Below are 17,265 nucleotides of genomic sequence, written 5' to 3' on the forward strand. Positions count from 1 at the left end.
AGGGGCTCTCGCCGCTCATTCCTCGGTATGTATCTTCATCTTAACGCTCCACTCAAGGTGTCCAATTATTAGGCGGGTACACGAGCACGCCGAACCCAGGCAGTCGTCGTTACCGAACCGGTCTCGCAGCGCGGGGCGGTTTTATTGCGATCCACCGCGGGCTCCTAATTTTAGTCGGGCTTTATTTTCGGGTATACATACCATCCGACAAGTATCTTCTTCTACGTTCCCCGGTAGCTCCGTCGAACTCGCAACAGCAACGCACACACGCCTACTCTTCCTTCTCCTCCACCACGAGAACACGATCGCCGAGAGTTGCGAACCCTGGGCACGTGTTCCGTATTGGAGTCGTCGTCGGCGGCGGTCTATCCCTTAGATCTTGACGCGGCGCGTTACGTTGTCAAACATATGGCGTTTAATGCTCGTGGTATTGCTCCACGCAGCCAGAGCCGCGGGGCCCCTTTAATCTTCGGTAGCCGTGCTGCTAACGCGTGTTTTTCTGTTCCGGAACCGGGTTGATCGCTTGGCCCCCCGAGCCCGCCGTATGTATTACCGTTTTCCGTTCGCGGTAACGGAATTGTTCCTGGAACGGGATCGACGACTACTACCGGGAGATCGTACAGATTTTGATCTCTTGGTGTGCTCTTGACGCGGCAGGCTGGGTCTGCGGAGGATCAGAGGACGGGCTGAACGATACCTTTGATATGGAGCACACTTGGATCGATATGTGGTCGTGAGAGTCGAATGGTAGTGGTATGGTTGGGGGTGGTGTTCAATCGTTTCTTGGGAAACCAGCGCTGTAGGCTTGATTAATTCTTTATTTGGAGAGAATCTAGGAGAAATAGGATATTTGAGGTTGTTTTAATGAGGAGTGTAGGAGAAAAAATGATGGCTCAGTTAGAGGTGTTAGGTAACTAACAAGGGAAGGCACTTAAGTGTCCCCCTCCGATTTAGATGAAACTTCGTATGTCTATTAAGCAGTCAAAAATAAGGGATACGTATTTTTTTGTATCGGCGGAGACGCGACTTTAAGGTTTGAAACCACCCTTCGAAGTTTCGATCCAAAATTTTTTGTTACAAATTATATTCTGGACAATTTGTTAGCACCATATTATTCTACATAAAAAACCGAAACCCTCGTCCATTAGAAGTTTTCATGTATCTCCTCTGGTTTTCGAGATAGTACTTTGGGGTCGAATCTTCGAGGGGTGGTTTCAACCCTTAAAGTCGCGTCTGAGCCGATGAAAAAATACGTGTCCATTATTTTTGACTGCTTAACAGACATACGAAGTTTCATCGAAATCGGAGGGAGACATTTCCGTGTCTTCCCTTGTAAGAAGGTTCTATAGCTCACGCCTTCCTTGTAGTTTGAACTACCGTATATTTATAGTTCGAATAACTTATTATTTTCTATTTATTCTTAAAAAAATACAAACATTTTTATTTACACCCTAAAAGCGACAGAACTTTATTTATAATCATGGTTATTCAAACTACAACGCACACGCCAGCGACAGAATTTTCTTGGTTACCTGATAGAATAACACGACACACGTAGACTGTCGCCCATAATCCATAATTCCTTCTACGTTAGAAACTAGACAAGATAGGTCTCAGGTTACCTACATTCTTGCAACACTTGTTGTATTATAATTCCCATTATGAATACTCCGATCATCCGAGTACGAAGATTTCTCTACCTCCTGTGAAGTTCAAGAAAGTAAAGCCTGAAGCATTAAGAAATCGATACTCCGGAGATCCCCCAAGAACTCTCCGTATATACCTTTCGATTTACTTCATCCGCGTAAGGGGATGTATCCTAGCGTTGTACAACTTCTCTTCGTTCGTAACTCCACGAGGCAAAACTGTCACCGTCGACTGTTCACGCCAATTACCATATTATTCAGGCAGACCCCTTCGCCCAAACGTCGTCGTCTGTCCTTTAATTCAAAAGACCTGATACGAAACTTTAGGTTAGCAGACGAACAGCGACGTCGGGGTTCGAGGAATCGTAACTCCGATAATACGTGATCCCTCGGGTCCCCCGCGCGGGTAACGAGCAGCAACTTCGTCCGGAAAAGAGCCGCGCGATGCCGGTTCGTTCACCGTCAGGGACGAAGCATTGTCGTCGAGGAGGCTAGCGCGACGATCAATTAAGCGCATCCCGCAAAGTGCTAAGACGTTTATGGCCGACATCTTATTATACCTGGCGCACAGGGTGTACGGCACGAGAGACGCGGCCCTCGGGTTCGTCGTCCTCTTTGTACACGATCACCGAGCGACGGGGAGAGAGAGCCCGTCGAAGAAAACGGAACCGTGAAGCCCCAGTGGAACACCCGCCGTCTCCAGCCGGATGTCTTACAAGATTCGTTCAAGGCAGTTTCGACACGAGCCTCCGATATCGTGCGCGCCCCGCGGAATTAATTACCATAGCCAGCGTGAATATTCGAGGAGGGCTATCGTTTCGTGTTTGGAGAATAACACATTAACATTCTACTTCATTGAACCGTAAGGTTTCGTTTACATACACAACGAGTTTTGTCTAATGTAGATACCGAATCGAAGAAATTGTGCGAAGGGTTCACCGAGAATTTCTTGCCATTTCGTCTCCCCGGGGCTCCTGGATTTATACCCTTACCTTTCAGATTCATTCTTATGACCGGGCCATTAGCGTATCAGACCCGAGGAGGTACCAATTTTCGAGCGGACAGCTCAATTACTCAAGCTCTGGGTCCACGGGACCTCGCTCGCCGGGCCAGACGTCGAACCCCGAGCACTCTGAACATTTATGATCCTATCTGCCTATCCTGCTGTATAAATTAAACGCGGAAAGCAAGTGTCTTCGGTATCGCGGTGAATAATTGAGTCTGGAGGATCATCGATCGCTGTAACACAATTTTACAATCCGTGGTCAATTGATTCGATGTCCATGATAATTGCTCTTAGAACCCTTTTTTTTGAGCTTTCATCTCCGAGCCTTTATAATTCGACCAGATGTGAACAATCGGTAAATTGGTTTAACGATGTGGTGATAGACATTTATCCCATTCGACAAACCTCGATGATAATTGCTTAAATGCAATTACGTTATTTATGTTTTTTAAAAGTTGTTTGAACTCTAGACTCTCGCTATTAAACTTTAAACTTCGCTCTAACTTAAGTAAACCAGGCCAATTTGCGTCGAACTTTGCGTCTAGCAATGAAACGGGTTCGTCGGACCGTTAATCAAATCGCAGAGTGTTCCGAACGAAAACGAGCCGCACGCAAGACAATGCGTGTCACGCGGTTGCGTGGGAGAAACGTAGACCCGGTCCGGTTCATCAGGCGGCAGCCCACTTATCCGGCGGTCGTCGTAAATCAGCCCCGAGAATAAATGAAAGCGGCGGCCAGGTTTTCTGGGTGAACCGTTGCGCGCGCGTCCAGGTAACGTCCAGAACCGGCGTCGTAACGGCTGAGAGGATGATATTAAAAAACCGACCGTAGAGCTCCTCGGCCCCAGAATTCATCCAAGGCCTGGAACGATATTTCTGCGTTGGTGAGTCTTTTTACCGGGTTTAATCAGCGCCCAGGGCTGGCGTTCTCTCGCTCGGGAAGGCATCATCCTGCGTGTCCCCTTCGGCTAGCTGAGAGAGAGCATCCGTGCCCCGGTTAATACAGCCTCGCGCGAAGACCTACGCGAAAACTGTTAATTAAAGTTAATGCATGGGACCCGCTGTTATTATCCCGAGCCGCGTCAGCTGGTGCACGAACTCCTTGCCTAGCCTGCAACGAGAACGTGCTTACTGGCTGCCACCGATCTACGTCGATTCAAACTTCCTTTTTCTTTTTTCCCTTTTCTCGCCACCTGCCACGGAGTCCCCAACGCGCGAATACTGTTGGGGTACCACCAGCTTTCGAGTGTGTTGCCCTCGGGCGCCTGGAACTTAATCTCCTCCACAGATTCCTCTGGTTAACATTGTGGGGAGACTAGAGTGTGGTTGTATAACTATCCGAGTAGGTGAATACATTTACTGTTAGCGTAAAGTTTACTTTTGGTGTACAAGGGTTTGTCAACAGAGAGCCTAATTTTGTACGAGAAGCAGAATTCGTCTGGACGACCTACTTTGAATTGCGAGCTACTCAGGCCAGAGATTCTTGGGTAGCAGAGGGCAGGCAGGGCAAGAATTAAGATAGTATGACGCAGCGGTTGACGGTTTCGCGTGACGCAGTATTCGAAGCTCGGTGTGACGCATGTTTGATTCTACGGAAAATGGAAAATCGAAGAGACTGGAAAATATTACTAGGTGACGAATAGATAAGGGGGTAAAGTACATTACGCATCCGAAGTAAAGAAAGATACCCATATTCACAATTCCGTCGTTCACCCCAACAATCATCCCCCTATTCAATCCATACCAGATATATTCCCTCGCGTCACTTTCCGTCTCCTCTCCATTAACCGCGTCTCCGGTAACGTCACTCGTACGATTTCCTTTCGAGGACTCACCCCTGCGGTCAGCAGAAGCCTGCAGGGCAATAATTCATCGCGGGGATTCGACCTTTCAGCGACGATTGACCCGTGGCATCTGCGGAACGCGTACCACCCCAGGAGTTTCTATTCTAACGTTCTTTGAAAGGCGTGACATTTTTAAAGGACGCCGCAAGGTACGACAAGGTCGTTGTCCACAAACACACACACACAATCCCCGAGTCTAAGGATCCTTTGTCACGTGTGTAAAGTCATGGTCGCGACCGAACGGAAACGGAACTCGCGAACAACAGCCGCTGTTCAGAACGAGCTGAAAGGATCGAGGCGACGCAGACACTTTACGTGGATGCACCTTCCGCGTGGTCTGGCTCTCGTCCCTACGATACTATCTATTTCACGAGCATAATAACGCCATTATCCCGGGCGCTGCGTGCTTCCTCCTTGGATTCCCGGCCGGCTGGCTGATCTGGTCTGGCCGATGCTTTCGGTGAAACGCGGGTAGGACCCCTCCCCGATTAACGAGCCACGCTCACCCGCGCGGGTTATCTAGCGGAAACGGGGGATAACGGCGGCTGTATTTTGCGGGTCAAGTGTTTGGGAACGTGCGCGGAATTTGGAAACTGTTTCCGTCGCGTTCCGCCTGGCTGCTGCATCCCCGCAGCCACCTTCGCTTGTGTCGCTGCGGGTAAACCGTTGGAACGGAGGGAATATAGATTTACGATACTGTCGTGTATAGATCCAGAAACACTTTCAGAAAATTAAAGATCCTATAGACTAGTGCTGTCAGTGATCATTTGGTTACCTTTGCGAAATAATCGGTAATAATTTTTCATGGGGCTTTTATGCATACATTAGACTCGGTACTGTCATATAGACTAGTACTGTCAGTGATCATTTGGTAACCTTTGCGAAATAATCGGTACTAATTTTTCATGCCCCTATGCATACATTAGACTGTCGGAATCGATGATTCTGCTATTCTGAAAACTGATCCGAGTTGTAACCTACGCTTTTGGATTTGGGTAAGGGTCAACCTGTGCTATTATCCTACGAAAGCGCATTAAAATCCTAGAGGTCATCTCGAGCGGTACCCCTGTCAGCTTCCAGTCCATCTTCATTTCGTATCCGCCGCGTTAACTTCAATCGATCATCCATTTTTAAAGTTGAAATTTCTCCAGATCAGTTGGGCCAATGGGGAGACACGTCGATCTCAATACAATAATCGACGGTTCGTCAGAATCCATCAGATGCATTCGCACTGGTCCGAGCAGAATTTACGATGCCTCACAACAGCCACGCGGAGCATCCTTCGGCGCGTACGATCCCGAGGACCTCCTTCCGGAGATAGGCTCGAGAGGGTACGTGCCAGAGTTCCAGAAGCCTTGGAACTCTGTGTGCTCGAGCAGACACACTCGGGGATCGGCTGGCAGCCGAGCGCATGCCTCGCGCTCGTCAGATTGCTCGAGCACATTCAAAGCCGGGGCCGCAAATCGATAAGCGGTTTATCGTCGTCGGGTACCAGAGTGTTCCTGCAGCTCTTCTTTCGTCCACTTCGCCGCGTATCGGCGCCGAGCCGATAACGCGCGAGCCCAAGCAGGCATCTGCTTCGGGGCCCAGGCCGCAAGGGGGAGGACGGAGCGTTAAAGCGAATGGGGACGATCCTGTGCCAGTGCATTCTTACTTTTAAAAGCTTCGTAATTCCAGGCTCGCGGCTGGAATCAGTTAGCCCGGAGAATGCGATCACAGTCGACGATCTTCCGCTGGGACGTTTGCATCCTCTGCCTTCTGGCATTTAACGAGGGGCCCCGGCTGTGCTTTCGCCTTTATCGCGTCAGGATTCTCCTGGCAGGTCCACATTTTATATTAAAAGGTCTAATGAAATTTAAGTATCTTGTTCTGAAATAGATATAGGTATTAATCATTTTTTGTCAGATAACTGGAAGAAAGAATTGCTTCGTTCTTAAGTACCCAACCCAACATTGCTACACACGTGTCTACCTATATTTCGACATCGGATTGGTAATTCGATTAAGACACTTTCCATAGAGTTTAGATAGCTTGAACAATTCATTCCGCCCAATTATAACCTCATTACTTCCGCAACAATGGAAATTGTTCGAAATGGCGGAATTTTTGCCTGGCTGCTCATCGAACCAGCTTTTTCCTTTCCGTTTCGCCGGCCTTCGTTAGTCGGCTACTTGGAAATAGCCTATTAAAATGCTGACCAAACTCATGTATCCGCCTTTAATACGTACAGCCCAGATCTGCCAGGAAAGTTTTAATTCAATCTCGCGCTACGACTCTCCGAGTCGCTTGGGCTCTGTCGCTGGGAACTCTGGTTCCGGGACGGATGACCGGGATGTTAACTCGATTGGTTACCATACTCTCGCCCTAATGCGTTTATCGACCGGGTTAATATCATCCTAACTCGCGAAACGGGAATTCCTTTGTACACCCCCGTGACGATATATTCAAGAGACTGCCGGCGATAATCGGGTCAAGTGAGGTTGCTTCTTTATTTTTAAATTGCTCTCTAACCTCTGTTCAGTCGACCGTTGCGTTACCGAATTTTAACTCTTGATTTCTCCAGACAATATTTCCTCATTCACGTCTCAAGATGCTGCAAATATCAAGAGCAAGAAGAAAGTATATACAGTTACGTATAGACTCGAGGATTTTTTTAAACCCGTTCCGCCATAATTGCTCAGAAATTCCAGTTTTATATATCTTCGCAACGATGATCGAGGACAGCAGAGATATAGCCGTGGATCCCCATTTCAGTATGGGGGGGGGGGGGCAACTCGCCGCTCGTTCGAGAGAGAGAAGTTTTATGGGCAATTTCAGCGAGCTCGGGGTCTGTTGGTGCCCATGGAAACTAACGTCAAATTGGGTTCTTCGGGGAGGATGGCAATTAACGGGCGAATTGTAACCCGGTCTCCGACGGGAAATAATGAAATTGAACACCGTTGCCTATTCGAAATAGACGATTCTACGGGTCCTGGGGATGTCTGAAGTTTCGAACCTCTCGCGGATCCCGTCTACGGGGCACGTCGAAGAGCTCCCGTGTAGCCAGGCTAACGTTCGTTTCAGACGTCGGCGAAATTGCTTTCCGACATTCTTACTCCCGAACTCGCTACCGCAAGGCGATTAGCGGAAATATATTACCCTTACCGCGAGCCATTAAGCGAAGGAGCCAATAAAGATACCCCCGCGTGAGTGCTGTGTAACGCCCGTAGATACGTTATCATAACTCCGGCAGAGTTTCGTACAGCGGCCGAGGACATAGACAACCCGTTACAGCTTCATAAAACCCGGCCGGATCACCCGTGGCCTCGCGAATCTTCACGGTCGACGGGTGCAACTGATTCCCTTTAAGTAACAGAATATCGCCCCCTGGTGGAAGATTCGCTTCCTCGCGAAAGTAACGTATACACATTCCCTAACAGCCGAGATACATTCCATTAAGTAACGAATCCTTACTCGACGGGACTTTTAATATCCGCTTAAAGTGGGAAGTATCAGCTTCCTCGTTCCTCTTGATCGGAAAGGTTTTAAGTAGACAGACGTTTATGGGAAGTAACGGCGAGGAGACTATCGTCTTGCAGGTTGAACAGAGTTTAATGTCACTAAAACATTCCGCCACTCAACGTCGCCTAGAACCGCCTGTCACGATCTCTGGATCATCCCCGGGTGTCTACACCCCTCCGCTGGTATCTCTGCCATAATCAAACTTGTCTCGACGGTTATGTACGTCAGGATGTCTTCCCTTTACACCTGATTAATTCTCCTCGCCAGGCGGTATCATTGTACAATAGTCCTGTTAAAATTCGTGTGCTAATCTGAACACTTTACTCGATGGAAATACAGAAACACATTTCACTTACGTGAATTCTTGTGTATCTCCGAAACAACGTTTAAATCTATTCTTTCTGTAATACATCTACTTGATTTGGGTCAGCGTAGCGAGCCCTTCCAATTATTCTTTCGCACCGTGTGTGAAGACTCTTTTTCTCTGTTACTCAATGGTTTAGCTCCACAGTCCAGCGTTCAGCCCCGACGGTTAATTTTCCGATCCCTGGTTTGGGTTTAAATATCTAGTATTCCCAAGTTTAAACTCTCCGCCGACTAATACCAGCTAAGAGAATCCAATTTAAAGCGACACAGACGATCAGAATTCCATCCCAAACCACGCCCGTTGGATCCCGCGATGCACCGTCCTGCATATGACCAACAAGCACAGCGTTCCATCGACGATCGTCAACGTTAATGCATTACGCGACGTCGCGTCCAGGAATTCCTAGGCGTCTGCTAACGAGAAACCGGTGCCTGGGATCAAACACGGTGAGTCGTCGGTATCCCAGCCGGCCATCTATCCGAGGAGGATGCCAAACGGTCCAAGGATGAAATTAGAGTAGACGAGCGTGTTGTCCAGAAGCCAATGGGCGACTGGTGAGATGAAGAGAGTAGACAGATAAGGACGTGGATGGATTGTCTGGAGGCCAGAAAGACGGACGGAACCGGGCACCGTCGCGGAGGATGCCGGGACGTCCTCGCGTGTACGCGCAATTACTCTATCCCCCGTCATATCCGACGCCGGTCTTTTCATTACCCTCCTAAATGGCGCATGGAACCGACCACCTATCTCACTCGGCGATGCTGAAACGCGCCGCGCGAATAGACGAGCCACGATTCTCCTCTTTGCGACGCGGCCGCCCTTCTCCGCCGCGAATCCAATAATTACCAGTACCCGGGAACACAATGGCTGTCATAACTGTCATCCACGACGATGGCCTACCGTTATTTAAGGCACCGGGGATTATTAACCCTAATGGCCGGCCGAGTCACGGACGGGACTTTCTTTTCGACCGAGCCACTGAAACGTTGCGCGTTCCTTGAAACGTTGTCCCTAAGATGAGCAGATTCAGAATATCTTCGGTGGAGTCATTTGTTTCTTTAAAGTTTCTTCTGCAGTTCAGATTTGTAGATAACTCTAGTGTTCCAAATTAGTGCATAGTTTTGTATGCTGTATAACATTGTACACCTACAGCACGGAGCTGTACGTATCGTAGAACAAAGTAATAAGAGAAATATACCATGAAAGCGCCTTCTTAACGAGGACTCATTTCTCCAAAGGGATCATTCGTGAAACCACAATCGCCGTCCATTACAGATATCCACTTGACCCCCGCAGTTTTAATTACATCCTCATTACTGCGAAGAGTCCCCTAAATCTCTCAGGAGAAACAGCCACGGATCTCCCCTCCTGTTTCCTTCCCATTTCCCATATCCACGCGCTCCACCCCAGAAAGAATATATACTGTTCCAAGACGCATCGCGCCGCTTTCCTGGTAACCCAAGGCGAACCTGGGTCGGCCGTTCTTATACTTTCAGATCAGCCGAATCTGAAGGAGCATAGGGTGGGGGCGAGATCCTTCCGCAATTCAGTGCCACGCTCTACGAAAGGCGATTCGGTGGTCAGTCAACGGCCCCGGCTATATTTTCGAAGCGTCCTTTCAACGCCGGTCCATGCCACTTGGACGAGAAAAAAAAGATGGGAAAAGGGGCTGGAAAGGAAGAAAGACGACAAAGAAGGGGATCGAGGGGGACGAGGGGTTTGGTCGGAGGGAGTCTGGTCAATGCTCGCGAAAATTGGCTTCTAAATCTTGCGGCCGGAATGAGTACCGCACCCCCCGGGTGGCTCAACCACCCCCTACCCACTCACCTACTCACGACCCTTTCCCTCGGGTCCGGCGAAGGTGGAGGGAATGAGAAACTGCTGCGGTCGGGAGGAGAATCTGGGGGTACGAGGTGGAAGGCCATTGTCGACGACGTGGAGGCTTATGGTCCCCACGAAAATCCGCGAGGCAACTTTGTGGAACGTACTTCCATAAGTTGCATTCAATGGGACTTTGGGTATAAAGAGGGTACGAAAAGAGGGCGGTCGTGGCGGAGGAAAGGGCGACCCTCTCTCTCTGACGATCGTGACTTTGTCTTTGGAGTCTATTCAATGTTGCGCTTTTTCCTATTATCGCGATCTTCGTCTCCCATTCATAATCTGATTCTTGAGTCTTTTGATTTCTTCAGACTTGGTGCTAACCTGGTGAGTTCTGGAGCAACGGTGGTTCAAACGTTGTAGATTTAGGGTAGATCTGTAGATTCTTCCTCGTAACGATTTCTTTTTGTTATAAATGGAAATATTTGTAGGTAATTAGTTGATTGTGGATGTTTACACAAATTCAAACATTTGTAGATTTTTGAAAAACCAGGCATAAGCGGAGACTGATTTTCTTTTTCAATGGCTCTATCACGTGGGAAATAAAGTAGTACATTTACTAAATATTATTGAAGTTCAATACATTCACTTATGATTCATATGTGCATAAAAGCCTCTATTTATTATTGACTTCCATAGACTTAATCAATTATCGTCAACAAGGATTGTTCTGAATACATTCGCAGTGACATTTTCCCCTAAATAAATTTTCTGACGAATCTAGTCCCTGACCATCAAGGAAACATAATATATCTACCACAACCTAAACAAAGCTACTGAACTCTTTTTGCCTCTCAATTCAACAACTCCTTTTTCAATAAAAAATCCCCAACACCACGACGAGAAAAAAAAAACCTGTCGTCTAACAACACAAACACAGCTCACCGAAAACGAAGAAACTAATATGGTTCCACTAAATTATTTCCCAGCGACGTGACACGGCCCACCCTTCTCGTCCTCCAGCAGCGACGTACATCGAGTCCGAAAAAAAAACCTACTCGAAGTTAATGAATCACCGTGGCCTCCGTAACGCGTCGAGCACCAGCTGCAACGATCCAAACCAATCGCTGGAAAAACTCACCCCCCTCCACAATATTCTATATTCTCCGCACGAGGTATAATCTTGGGGATGGTCAGGTACGAGCCTACGGAAAAATTCTGAAGAATATCCCAGCGTCTGGATGGTATCTCTCGACGGTTATCGCGGAAGGAAGCGGTCGCAAACACGCACGTGCGTGGCCCACGTGGAGAGTCGATGGGCGACTAACGCAGAGCGCAAACACGAAGAAGAGGCTGCCGGGTGTGGTTCCCGGCCGATGGGAAACGTGATCCCCGTGGTAAACCGCTGTTTACCGAGAACGAGAAGTGGCCCTCCCCCAAGGGGACATCGTCCACGACGCATGATCGATGTTCGCGTTAATCTCTCTGTTTGAGAGGCGCGCGCGCCGATTCCTTCCGGCTATCTAACCAAACGCGAGCTAGCTTCCGGTCGTGTCGTCACGGATTTCCTCAGGTAAATACTTAGGGTGTCTTCGAGGTGCGATAATGAGGGATCGTTTCCCCTAACTTGGAAAACGGAGCTCGTACATGATGCTATGACAGATAATTTATTTTCTGGTTGCGTGGGAATTTTTTATGAAATTTCGTTTGCTCTTATCGGGACTGACTATCTTTTCCTTTTTAGGAAGATTTAAGAGCGGGAGTCTGTTCAAGGGGGCAGTTTTGAGTTTTTTTGGAAAGAAACGGGAAAAGAATTTTTCGAATTTTAATTCCAGGTTGGTATTATAGGATTCTGGGAGAGGAATAAGGGAAACCACTTTATCGTAAAGGGGAACAGAAAAGAATCGGTGGTAGGTGAGAGGAAAAAACGCAGGAGCTGTTGTTTAGTCGACTTCGATTAATTAGAGCCGAGAAATAAATTGTCGCTGGCGGAAGGGAAAGTACCTACTGGTAAGTCGCAGGTGCTACGCTGCTATTCGGAAACCATTGTTTTCACATAACCCGTTCGTAACTGCTGGCGCCTCGTATGTTTCTTTAGGATCGGGTGCGGTGGTATTCCAAACGGTGCCGGCATCGGGACGCTCCTGTTTCATTCGGACTCGACCTAAGACAACAAACAGGCAGCTTCCTGCAGTGAAAAGCGGTGTCCGTTCCGTGGCCTGCAGACTAGGCGACCGCCATCTTGGCGAAATTTTTACATGCGGTGTTATTGCTACCTCCCGAATAGATTTACTCACCGCGTTACATCACGAGGTGAGACTTGAAATAACAGATTACACGAAAATATGGAGAATGAACCTACGAACCAACGATCGAAAGATTTTTCGATCGTTAAACCATTTTTCGTCTGGCTTTAAGAATAATTTAATTTCACGTGTGAAACTCACCAGACAAACGACATTAGACTTGCCAAATTGGATACGAAATCTGACAGTCACAATTTTTAACAGAGGTGTAAATAATTAGGGTAGATGTCCCAATTACTGTCACCTTAAAAATCGTCTGAGTTTCGAAGATACATAATATCGTTATCTCTTTCATTGAAAAAGTATAGCATTGTACATTAAATATGAAGAATTAATTAACGACTAATTAAAATCTGTGAGAAATACCAGTGTCTCCACATATAACTGTCACCTCAAAAATTAAAGTAATTCTTGTATACTTTAACAATTCTCTTTCTTTAGTAAAATTTCACTATCACTTCCTACTTACACAGTCGCGTCTTTGATACTTAAATTGCATTCATTTTCAACATTAATAATGCATAAATGCCAGGTACAAACACATGTATCTCTTTGTATTTATGTAAATCAGAGTTCCAATGTAATAATAACATATTTTCCATGCAATCCTTTACACATTACGGTTTTATTAAATAAAATAAACAAAGTGGCAATATTAGAGGCACTGTCAGCAATTGGGACACTTACCCTAGATCGAGATAAATTGAATAATCAAACTAGTAACTTCTTCAATTACATCGTAACACCTGCCAAACAAAGTATTAAAATCAATATTTCCACAAGAAGTTCTTCCTTGATGAAGATCCACAGCTATACATCCAATAGGATAGAACCAATTACGCTATTAATTCCGTTAATTACCAAGGAAATTACGTGGTCCGGAAAAATCGCCAGGGCAACGTGACCCGAATGGATGACATAATCGTGCCTGAGGAATGCACAGGCGAATAGCCCTGGTCCCGTCCGCGCGGGCAATCGATTACCCAATATCGTCTTTCACAACCGGAGGTCTGGCCTCTCCTCCTCCTTCGTGCGGCCGTTGACACAACACGACTACTACAGTTGTAAGGCTCTGGTAAGGAGATAATATTACGTATCGGGGATCCTATGGAGGTCATCTTTACATACGGAGCCCTGACAGCTGCGTAATCGATGCGACCGCGAGACACCACCATAGAAACTGTACTTTTCTTCCGCGTAAATGACAACTTTCTCTTCTGGTTCTCGTCCTAGTCGACGGTGCACGTATACATATATATGTACGTGCCTCGATCTGTTTATTGTCCCAGTCGAGACCCGAGGGCAATCGTTGGAAAAACTCGAAACGGGGGACGAACTTTTCGCCAATCTAACGAAGCCACTCCGCGAGGGACGGTCGGGGGGAAAGGGGTAGGGTAAGCCGATTACTTTCGTCAGCGAGCCTCGGTGACCCGGGAAACTCATCCGTTACACGGTGAGCGATAAACAGAACTTCTCCTCCGGCGAGGACCCATGTCGGTTGTTGTACCCGTTCCATGCGCGCAGTATCGTCTGGCCTGCGATTAGAAATCGTCTGGAATATGTTCTAAATACAAAAAATAAAGAAACAGTGTAATGATATTATAAAGTATATTTATCTCGAGTCCTAAACACGGAAACTGTTCTGCGACTAATTTGAATGAAACATCGTCTTATCAACCGGCCTAGTTCTCCACAGTTATCTCGGTGCAAGCGTTCCCAACATTTGGGTCAACAAATGATAGGCTGCTTTCACGCGACCGGTTATTAAGTGAAACGTATCAAACACTACATAAAAGAGCTTTCGCAATGCTTGTTCAGTACGTATGTATATCTACCGGTGAAACGCGTCCCCAAGGAAAACAAAGAACGGGATAATGTGTCGCGTACACCAGTAGGATCGTTTCTTGCGCCCCGAGTAAGGAAGTCGACGCCCCATTCAGGACCGTTATATTATACTTGTTTACACTCGGTGTGCTTCTGAAGTTCCCTACTTGACGCTTCCCGAGTGCAACGAACCTCGCAGGCGCGTAGACGCCGGGACCGTAATAAAAATCCCGGCTAAGTTGGCGAAACTGAAACGTCCCCCAGGGGGAAGGATTTCGAAGAGGACAGGGGCCACCGGTCGCAATTTCCAAAAGCGACATAAACGTCGAAAGTGTCCCGCGATACCGCGACCAACCGTCGTAAACGTGTCGGCCGCTCCACGGTGTAAACATCCGTTCCGTCGCGGTTCCTCGGAGTTCTCCGCGCGATTAGCCGAGGTAGGCGATTCCCTGCAGCGTCCCCCAAACCCCCGAGATCCGAATCTTTGGGTCGTCGAGGGCAGCCAGTTCGGGGGACTAATTGACCGTGGCTGGGAACTCATTAAAAGTGCGCCCCCGGAACTCGAGACGTCAGTGGTTCGTAACGAGTGTTGTAATTTGAGCCGGATCCTTCCGCGGCGACGTTACGTCCTTCCTCCGATTGCTGGAGTTCCACGTCGCGAACGTTAAGGGTCTTCAGCCCTGCAGAGATCCGCGCTGGGAGATTGACACTGACAATGAGTGATTGTGGGGGATACCCCCCTTTTTCTCAACGTTGGTAGTTGCTTTCTTTAAATAGGTGAGGAAACTCTTTGAGTTAGGACTACAGACCACCCCCTTTAGTATAGTAGAACGTTGATGATCGGAAGCTTCCGGATACAGATTATTGGAACTCAAAACTAATGGACAATGATGTTATTCATTTATTTGTGTTGATGTACGAAATATATGGATCTCTTACGAATTTCTTAGATCAATTAATCGAGAGATCGATTCACTACGAATGAATCTTCGTTCGAATGGGTCTACTTTGTTCATTGGTCACTTTGGATGAAATGCAGGTGAAAACAATCTTTACACCCTTCAGTGTGGATAAATCAGAGCTGGGTAAATTCATTAACTAGATACAGAGTTTCGAATAACGAATAAAGGATAAAAAAGGGGGGTTTCAATTTTTATAATAGAAATAATACTTCTTCTTGAATGAGTCGAGATTTAGCAAACAATTATTTACTCTCATTAACTGTTTAAAGCTCAGAATGACGCCCTTAGATACTGCAGCTTTTCACTATGTATTATTCAAATAAAATTCTGCCCAACCCTGGGGTAAATCATCCGCGATGCACATCCAAAGTGTGATGTCTAAATTCGCCTTTAGCGATTATCCTAATCACAGAATGTCATAGTTACCGCCAATATCGCAGGCTCCGCAATGGATCAAGCACAAAGCTCCGATCATGGAATCCACATGCGGCCACAATAGGACCGCTCAAAAATTTCCACCAAGCCGCAGAGTAGACGCAGAATGTTTCCATTCGATCGGTCCGCTAATTGTCGGCCCGGTACGATCGATGTTTACCTTAAAGCTGACCCGGCCAACTAACGAGTTCTCGACTCCGTTGCCTCTGAACGACGAACACGGAATCGCGAAACAAAAGAATCCGTCCCGAATGAATTTTCACGTGACTCCTCTCTCGCGGTCCTCGCTATCAACGACGCGGAGTTACGCTCTCGTTCGTCGAGTGCGACCGATTTTCCGCGCGCTGCCGTCGAAACTTTTCCATTTCCGTATTAGCTGCCCTCCCCCCGTGGGCGTTTTTGTTTAAACATAGTTTAAGCCGACGTCGCAGGCAACTGGATGCTGCGGAAACCACGCGGTTGCTCGTCTAGTTGCCGGCGAAAACGGGATGGAACCGCGTGTAAAACTTTTCCCTCCCACCTCCTGATGTTCTCGGACCTAAGCCAGACCCGGTCGAGGGCGAAAAGGTCGAAGCCTGCTGCCTACCGTTTCCTCCCCCACTGACGTACGCCACTCTCTCTTTCGCTCCTCACCCTTCTGCACAGGGGTTAGAGGGAGTCGGGTAATGAGCTTCCCAGGCCGGTTGTAACGAGCAAAAACTTATCGTCACTCTCCCTCCTGATTTACTCGACCTGCCACGTCGTTAGTTGTACTGGCTCTCTCCTCACCCCTCCACGCAACGTTCTAGCTGCCCTAAAAAGCTTCCAGAGCACGCCGGACCCCGAACATCGACGCAGCCGTCACTTCGTCCCCACTCCCATCTAGCTCTCTCTCTCGGTCTTTCTACTTCCTTTCTTCTTTTTTTTAGACCATCGGTTCTTTGGAAATACGCTCGGTGTCGCTTCTTGCCGCGGTGATCGAACCGGCCGTATCGGGGCGAGTTTTTAACGCGTTCCAGGTTGGCCGGTGATTGATGTTCCTGAGTTCTGGGGTGGAAGGGTTTTCTATAGTTTCGGTATTTTATTTGATTGTTTGCTGCACTTGTCAAGGTACTTTCTTGGATATTTATATTGCGATATAAATAACGAAGGTGAATAAATAGCGTGTTTTGTTTATTTATGTGTTATCATGTTAAGGGCGACCATGTAAGAAAAATTATGTTGCTTTTGGCCACTGAGTGAAAGAAGCCGAATTTGAATGAACGACGCAGTATCCAATCTAATACAGTGGGCCATTAGGCCAGCAAGTATACAGGAAATCATCGCTGAATGTTCGAAGGCTTCTAACACTGGCAAGAACACCCCAGGTGTAATGCTGACTTTTTAATGAAGTTTGGCACGGTGATAGAGCTTCGAATTCTGAAGTCAATGATATTTTGTTTCAGTTGCATATGACCATTAATTTATGAAATATTTAATGTTCAGTGCCGGGGAGCCTCCGAACACTCATCGATGATTTATTGTATAGATTTGGATATAAACGGCGCTTATACGTAATAAGGAGCAGATATCGTAGCA

Source organism: Dufourea novaeangliae, unplaced genomic scaffold, assembly GCF_001272555.1.
Source record: "Dufourea novaeangliae isolate 0120121106 unplaced genomic scaffold, ASM127255v1 scaffold101, whole genome shotgun sequence".
Classification (NCBI taxonomy): domain Eukaryota; kingdom Metazoa; phylum Arthropoda; class Insecta; order Hymenoptera; family Halictidae; genus Dufourea; species Dufourea novaeangliae.